Here is a 9,412-nt window from a genome sequence, read left to right as displayed (position 1 = left end):
TTCCAAACAGATGTATGAATCCTTAACCAAGAAATCAAACAAGTGTGATGTGTACATAACCAAAAGATCAAACAAGGTCTTACATATCCACCGAACTATATTTTTGGTTAGTGGCATTACAATTATACATAAAAGCCCTCATTTGGAGAGTCTCACAACAATACATGGAGAAAATGTGTATCGAATGCCATCTTTCCAACCACTGAGTACATTACCACAAAGGTATATTATACATGTCTTCATCAATGGTATGAAAATGCTCATTACTGATATGCTTCTAAACCAAAAACATTGAACCCCCAAAGAAGCCATTTAGCTAAATATTTCTTGGACTATTGCTCAAACCTTGTATATATGGGTATCCTTCTTTTGTAATGAACTTAACATTAAGTTTTTAAATGCATTCATGTTTTCCCATACAACAGGATTAACTTGAGTGTCTAATATCTCTTGGTCCACTTCTCCCAAAGCATGTTTTTCTGCATATCACTAGTTACATACACAATTTGAAGATGTTTAATAATACAAAAAAATGATTCTATACTTGATAGAAAAGAAAAAAGTCTCAATATAACCATCAATCTCAACTACACTGCTACATGATGGATGGACAAATATTGGTAATATGCTACTACAATACCTAAGGTAAGAAAAACATCTTTTTGCCAGTATTTGTGATGAGAACATTTTATGGTATGTTGTTATCTTGAAGACAGATGCAAGTGCTTCCAATAACGTTGGATAGATCCTCCATAGTATGACCCCCTTCAAAAACTAGGCCCCTCACAGGATAGTGGAGAAGCTCCAAGATATTGACCCCACCTTTCTCAGACTTCCATGGTACTCTCTTTGTGGGTGATTTTTCAATGGGGAAAGGAATGTTAAGGAAATAAGCCTGCCACATTGATTCATCATGCCAATTTGTACAATATTAATATATCAAAGTTGTAATCATATCTTTACAGTTCAAAATTAGTTATCGAATAAAAAAATAAAAACAATGTATTCTTTAACCTATTCTTATTTTTGTTCAAAAGTTGCACCGAAATAGTTTCAATGAGTAAAGAGTCACATGTTGCAACTAAAATAGTGGACTTAAGTGGAAGTGTAGATGGTTTATAGTTGCAAAATCTCTGAGGTTGTTGTACCCAAGATGAAAAAATGGGTTTCTAGCCTCGACAGCCAAATGCAATGCTAACAACAAGTTATCATGGTCAATGCATTGGGGCAAGAAATCCAATACTCTAGGCACAAGAAGCACATACCCATATTCAATTGGACTCACCTATAGTATAACAAAGAATAACATTAGAAGTGCATCAAAGTACAATAAAAGACCTCAAAAAAAGCATCAAAGTACAGTATAAAAACCTCAAACATTGCATCAAAAGGTGCTACCATCATCATTATTTATCCTTACATTTATAAAATCACATTTGATTGTCAAAGGTAGGGGAATTTTCCAAGTGTTAAACTTTGTTTTCATTTATTTCTTAAAAATAGAAAAGCACCTCTTCTTGACCTACTTTGGTGAAGTTGAATTTACTGGGGTCGAAGCCCTGCAACACCTTGTCCACTCGAAATTCAGTAGGATGTTTCTTAAGATGGTGCCCTTGATTTAACTGAGTACTGAAACCATATTTTCTAGGGATGATCTGCAATTTATTACCCCCACACATTTTGTGGATATAATCCATGTCAAAACATGTCCTTAAAAACATCACCCCAAAAGGCATACCCAAATTAATGTATGTTGAATAGAAAATTTCAAGAATTTTCATCTCATTATGTGCATTGGGGTTTGTAAGAATTATATCTCTCCCTTTCATCATTATAACCCTAGACTATGTGATTGAAGGTCCAACCCTACTTTGAATTAGTCCTCACTCTCTAAGGTGCATGTTAACAAATACTTCCAAGCGTTTATCTTATAAGTATGGCATCACCTTGGGCCTCATATAATTGCATGGTTGCATGCAATTACTAGGATCATTAAGGTAATTGAATGCTGTGTTAGTTTCCAAATTTAAGCATGTCATGTTCAAACCATAAAATTCATAACACCTTAATTTTGATTATTACATATGTGCTCCTTAAGTGGATTATTTTATCATTATTTATTTTCCATGTTCTCATTAATGTGGAATGAATTAATGAAACATTTTATTTCATTTTCTTGGAGGAAATTAAGTAAAAAAAACATGGATGTGTGAAAATGGTGCAACACTTAGATTAAACAATGCCTCGACATAAAAATGCTCCAATGTAGAGGAAGATGGAGGATAAACCATTCCCAATGAACCCTACATGCACTTCTGGAGCATGCAATGGGTGGTCAACACATACATTAATTGAAATATGCATTAAAAATTATAAAAGGTGGCACCAGATGATTACAAAGGGAAGGATACATTTATGATGTGCCAAAATCCATGAAAAGGAACAATAAAGAAAAGCATTGACATTGAGTTGTGAGATACCAACATACATAAAGCCTCCATGAGTGCACAATTAAAGGGGTTTAAAGGGCTATGTTGACATTGTGAAGGCCTTGTTTGCATCACCTAGTGTTACATTACATTAAAGGTGATTCATGTTACACTCGTACCATGAGGATTTGCGTTGTAGGAAATGCACATAATTCAACGTGCACATTTTTTAGAGGGAGTAATTGTCCAAAACACAAAACAAATAAATGAATCATCACGTGCTACAAAGGAAACCCTTCAAACAATGCATTAGAGAACAACACCATTCATAGATAATTCAAAGGGGTATATACACAAAATGAAAATGTTCCCATGCAATCAATTCTTGAGGGACATGACCAGTGTCAGACAACGAATTGAAGGATTGAATGCACCCATGAAATATCTTCAATCGACGCATGGGAGATACAAGGCTTGTTAGCTATGTTTTGAAACCAAAACCTCTATCACATACGACTATGTTTAGCAGCTTGTGCAAAATATCTATGAGATAATGCCATATGGGATATCATACAAAAGGTCCACACTTGTTGGTAGCATGCAACCATGAGGGAAATAATTCACCCTTAAGAAAGAGAAACACTGGCGAATCCATTATACCAAGAAACTTGAAAGAGACAATGATATTTAGAAGTAACCAGAGTTTCATAAAGCAAGCCTCAAATCTGACAACATGAGTCAAGCCTCCTCATGATCTAGCCATGTTCTAATGGACCTACATCAGTGTTCCCTACCATGTCTATCCATGCCACCATGTTGGCTCGATGTGCCTTATTTTGTGTCTTGATGGGTGAAATAAAGTTATTCGGTTTTATTGGTTACATCAAAGGGGTTGCAGGGGCTGCTCGATGTGGCTAGACATGGTGAAGGCGTAGGTGATGGGTGTTCTATGTCATTCTTGGTGCCACTGCCATGATGGTTGCATGGTCAATCAAAGGCATCTATAATACATAAGTAGACATAAGGAGAATGCATGCCTACATCACGTGACAAACTATGCTTAACAACAACAATAAAACATGCATGTGACTAGCAAGACCAATGGTATTTACGCTAAGAGGAGATATAGGCTATATGTCCATACTCTGAAAAGTGAAAATATATTTTGAGTTTCCTAAAGGAAATGCGAGCTTTGGTGTAGGCCATATCATATGCCATGCGATAGAGAAAAAAATTGTGACAGAAGGCACCCAGTTCAAGGATGCAGAAGTAAAGAGACTTGATGTTGTCGAGTCCATGAAGCGAAACATTTTCTCTTTCCAGTCACTAGGTCACACTCTGATCCCTCAAGGAAGAAATTAGGAGTGCGACCTCTGCTAAAATGCAACTATGCAACTAATCACATCCCTCATCTATTGTTTTCTTTCACTAGTTTCTAAGTCGCATTTCAAGCCCTTAGGCAAGCATCTAGTAATTTTCACTAGGACTATAGTACAACTATGTGACCTCCATTGGTCATGCTGGCTAATGAATTCCTTGAATATGTGACTGTGCCTCTTCATCCCTCTTCAAGTCGTAGAATCACACTCTAGGAATAGCTAAAAAGAGTGACCTCCATTAAATTGTGACTGGGCGACCTCTTGTAAAGGATGGATGTGGCCATGATTATTATTCGTTTTGTTTCAATCACCAGACACCTGTTGTTCACCCTAGAATGACTTCAAGCCTTCGGTATGGGCTCTCCTCAGACCATCCTTACACATAGGCCATGAAAACCTGCATTAACACTAAGGAAACACATCTATATATGAAAAATTATGCTAAGGGACAACGTTTTATAAGCCTGCATTGGAATGTATGCTATCGGCCCATGCTAGACCGTTTGAGATATCCACATTCATCAACACACAAAGGGAAAAATAACAATGTTGATTTTTTGGAATTGTGATTACTTCTAAAATGGGTGGTTGAAAAGGGCATTGGCTACATCCAAGTGTCTTGGGTGATCACACTTTCACAAGGTGACTTAGATAGAGTTGCCTCACCATCCCTCACATGACTGTGACTCAAATCACTTCCAACTCACAAGTCACTCCCGAAGCCTCACAGATTCAATCGATGATTGCGACCTCCATCACTAGAAAATTTGCAACCTTGCCAAGGTCACATCTCACACGTGCAAACTGCAACTGGGAAAATGTCACCTACATAATGCTAAAACTATATAGCCACTCTACAAGTTGCCACCCCACAAGGTTGCATCCCCATGAAGAGGTCACAAATCGCCCTGTTGGTCATATCCTCTGCAATCAAGGGAAGATCCTCACCTAAATATTTGCATGACAGTTGGCATGGCAGGAGTTTCTATTACACAACATTATTAACCAGACAAGTGACCTAAATGATGCATGAATGGTGTTCATGTATCACCTTTGATGGGATTTATTTTATGGGAATGGGAAGTGATTAAAGAGGTGGATGGTTCTTATACCAACTTGGGAAACTTAGAAGATAGTGATCAAGCCCTTAAGGCTCTTATCAACAACGTTTGATAATCAAAATCAACTAAGGAAGCTCATAAACATAGAAGATGAGGTCATCCATATTTTACATTACTATTCCCCTTTGGCTCTGCAAAGTAATGGAACAAGATTCAACACTCATTCCATGATAGGCCCATAGACAAAAAATTAATTGGAGAAGAGAAAGGCGACCCTATGAAAGCCACTCTTTCTGACAACACAGCGCCACAACAATTGACCACACATGGGTCTAAATTAATTATTTATTGATGTCATTCTTTCAATTAGTGGACTGTGTTCCCAATATTATCTTTTCTAACCAATTTTATCTGCCTACAAGTAGAAAGAAGGAAACGAGATGTCGGCCTATGAAGAGGGATTAAGGTTTCTCATTAAGCCTCCACAACTAGGGTTTCCTTCAGAAAGAAAGATCGTCCCTTACAAGTTCCAAGAACCTTTCTATAAACTCAAAGGCATATCACTAGAATATGGATGAATGCAACTGAGGCATAGTGGCATGAAAATATGCATGCCTCAGGATCAAGCATCTGCATCATTGCAACATATAGGAAACAAGCATTCTAGGGTTTCAAAGAACCCTCTACATCCTCCTCCTCTCTCTCCTTTATCGTAATGTAAATATCACCCACCATAATGTTAGAAGCTAGGTTAAGAATGATTTGAGCATGTAATAATCATTAGACCCAAGAAAGAAGTGAGAAATCTCAAGAGTCATGAGGGTAGTTGAAAGGTCATGAGCGGAGGTCAAGGGTCATGGTAGGTGAATGGTCACCTCATCTCAATAAATGTTCCCTCTTGCCTCGTTGATAGTGGAATTTAGCATATGAGTTGAGGCTAGGATTAGATAGTTGATTTATGCTTAATAGCTAAACGCACTCATCTTTTGGTAGCTAGTAGAATGGAGTGGTAGTGGGGCTAGTGTTTTCCATTGGGCAATGGTATGAGCAACCCATGTTCCCCTATTGGGGTTTGACCAATTGCAAGATATGTACTTGAAGTTGTAGCAACATTAACAAGATGTCCTTCATGTTTGGCACTGATTCCCATGCTTAGTCATGGTGGTTGTATTGGTTGTCTAGTATTTTCACTGTATTTGTATGTGCGCTTTCATATATGTAATATGTTATGGACTGGTTCACAGTTATTGCATGTATGTTTTGATTTTGAATCTGTTTCTTTCCATGTCGATGATATATTGTGAACTAATTTACAATTAACTTCTTCATGTTCTTGTTTATGTATGTCTAATCAGGCTTGGCTCAATGATCCCTCTCATGGCATACCTTTTCTTATTGCTACTGAGCCTTGTTTGTACCTCTTTCTATAGTTTTTCAATCTTGGGATGATTTTGTTTCACTGTCTGGGCATTTCTTTTGTTTCCCCACTTTGACATATTCTCATTTGATAACCAAGAGTGAAAACATTCATGGTGGCAGTTGGGCCCACATACCGGATGGGGATCCTATCCCAAATGGTGTGAGGTCTAATGGAGACTTCACCCCAGGAAGAACCCTTGATCGTTGGCGGTAAATTTCAACCCGAAAATAGAATCTTAACATAGTCACAACTGCACAATCACCAGGCACACCTCCCTTGATTTTCGAAGACACAATTCCATCCTTTTCACATGCTAACAGTTAGAGCCAAGGCATATCTTTGAGATATATGGCAACTAGGCCAATATTCCAAATGGGGCTCCTACACCAAATGATATGAGGTCTAATCATAGTGCTATTTTAATCAATCATAATTGACCAAGACTGCATGTTATGAAACCAGCTCAAGAAAAGATAGATCAACGCCTTAGAATTCAGCCTCTTCGAGGGGGCAACCTCCTTTTCATTACATAAATGAACAATTCTTGGATGATACAAATGACAAAACCTCCTTTCTATATATAGGAGTCTAAGGAGTCACAAGATAATCTAGCCGACCTAACAATAATAATATAAAGCCACAAAAATAACAATAGAGGGATTCTATGGGGCACATAAATAACAACATGGGGGTAATAGGGGCACAACAATATTAATAAGGGGTATAACTACAATAGTAATGGGGTAATCACTAGTATTATAGGGACCCAACATGCCCTCTCCTTCAAAAAAGTGTTGTCCTCAACGCTTGAGTAGCTCTGGATACTTCTGCATAAAATTCTCATCCTCCCATCTGGAATCTTCAGCGGATAAGTTCTTCCACTTGATAAGATACTCTGAAATTGATCGATTTCGTAGCTGTCGAGTTCTTGTTTCTGTGATTGCTTCCGGTTCCAATAAAATTTTTCCTTCCTCGTCAAGTTCTGGCAATATTGTTTGAACTGGGAGCTTGTTGCCTATAACCTTCTTTAAACATGAAACGTGGAAAACTGGGTGCAATCGAGAAGCTGCAGGAAGCTCCAATTTGTATTCCATAGTACCAATCTTTTGCAACACCTTGTACGGACCATAATACCTTGGTGATAATTTATTATCCTTCTTAGCTTGCTTTAGGGACATTTTCTTATATGGTTGTAGCCGTAGGAATACCCAATCACCTACATCAAAACTTCTTTCACTGCGATGTTGATCTGCCTGTTGTTTCATTCTATTTTCCCCATGTCACCTGTTTTGAATGTAATTCAAGAGTTTGCAAAAAGACCAACTTCCTCAGATCATATCTCCGCAAATATCGCGCGAAAAGCTCTGAAATTCGGACCCAAGGTTAAGCGTGATTTCTTCTCAAATGGGTTTTTGTTGCGACTTCTGAAACGTCACAGAAAAAATGTTATAGCGAAAATGCCATGATGACCTGTTTGGAGCAGCGAAACCCTAGAATCCAAAGCTCTGATACCAAATGTTATGAAACCAGCTCAATAAAAGATAGAAAAGATAGAGCAACACCTTAGAATTCAGCCTCTTCGAGGGGGAAACCTCCTTTTCATTACATAAATGAACAATTCTTGGATGATACAAATGACAAAACCTCCTTTCTATATATAGGAGTCCAAGGAGTCACAAGATAATCCAGCCGACCTAACAATAATAATATAAAGCCACAAAAATAACAATAGAGGGATTCTATGGGGCACCAAAATAACAACATGGGGGTAATAGGGGCACAACAATATAAATAAGGGGTATAACTACAATAGTAATGGGGTAATCACTAGTATTATAGGGACCCAACACTGCAACCATTTAATTGTCAACCTAGGTAGGTCTGCTATTTCAATGGAGTTTGAATTGTCTGTGCTGATACACTACAACCAAGAATGAAAATAGAAAACAGTAAAGAATGTCGTTGAATCAATTGCTGAAATTAAATCATTCATGCAGAAATTAAAGCACTCTATAGAAATGAAATCACACTTCATGATTACCAGAGCAAGGGTGTGCCATACACTATACTAATAACAACACCAGCTGGTCAAATACCATACTATCAATCAAATTGATGTAACAACATAACATAAATCTGAAACTAAAGAAGATATATTCTACAAATTATATAGTGACAATAGAAAACCATACAAACAATAAAGGAAAGAAACAATAATGTACAACTACTCTATCACTGCAGTCCTTGCTAAAGATGAGGGCCCTTCCTCCCTATCAGGGGTGCATGAATGAACATGAGATTAGTTAAAGAATCAACTTAGAAATAGTAACAACATCACCATAATGTCTTTGATATTAAAAACAATTAAAAGTTATAAGATCAAAATAATAGTGCTCTTTATGTCGTCCCCGTACATGAGAGATTAAGTTTCTCTTATAGTTATTACACACCCAAAATCAAGAATAGATTAGTCATGAGAATCTCACGATTCTCACGCTGATCATAAAATAGAAATCGTTATAATAAGTTCCTAAATACAAATTCTATTCAAATACATTGGTTAAGATGACAACCACTTAGATATGTTACTTCCTAAATAAACAATTCATAACTTCCAATAGTTGTTGCGTGGAATAGTAACCATGACCTTTCCAGCTACAGTGTAATAGCACCCTGTGGTCAAGTGATGGTTTGGGATCTAACAACAATCTCTGGGTAACAACAACCTTGTAATGACACCCGAGGTGTAACAACGGTCACCTATAACAGCATGTGGTGTAACAACAACACCTGCAACAACATGCAGGGTGTAACAACAATCTGTTCCATCATGCTTTTAGACTGATAAGTGTGGTTGTTCACTCCATAACCTCATTCTCGCAATAAACATCTGAAAAAGAGGATATGATCGCAAAGACTTATCCAATGCTTACCCCAGTTAGCCATAAAAAGGAATATTGCATCGTTATATTAATAAAAATGGCAAAATAACATGACAACAAAATATGGTGTTTATAATAAGGAAAAGGTGATTAACATGTAAAGTTTCATTGGCCTGGAGGGAAAGAGGATCAAAATTTGGGAAATAAAGTATAGGAAATAGGTATAAAAACCACATCCGAC

At 37.3% G+C, this 9,412-nt stretch overlaps 1 pseudogene; it reads right to left on the bottom strand.

Annotated features, from left to right (window-relative positions):
* Window positions 1-339: 339 nt before the first annotated feature.
* On the bottom strand, window positions 340-1,697 carry LOC149219281 (GDP-L-galactose phosphorylase 1-like; annotated as a pseudogene).
* Window positions 1,698-9,412: the final 7,715 nt, after the last annotated feature.

This window comes from Pinus tabuliformis, chromosome Q (genome assembly GCF_031772625.1).
Source record: "Pinus tabuliformis cultivar Carrire ecotype Pingquan chromosome Q, CPIR1, whole genome shotgun sequence".
NCBI lineage: Eukaryota > Viridiplantae > Streptophyta > Pinopsida > Pinales > Pinaceae > Pinus > Pinus tabuliformis.
The sequence above is the reverse complement of the archived record's forward strand: the minus strand, read 5'-3'. Positions and strand labels throughout refer to the sequence as shown.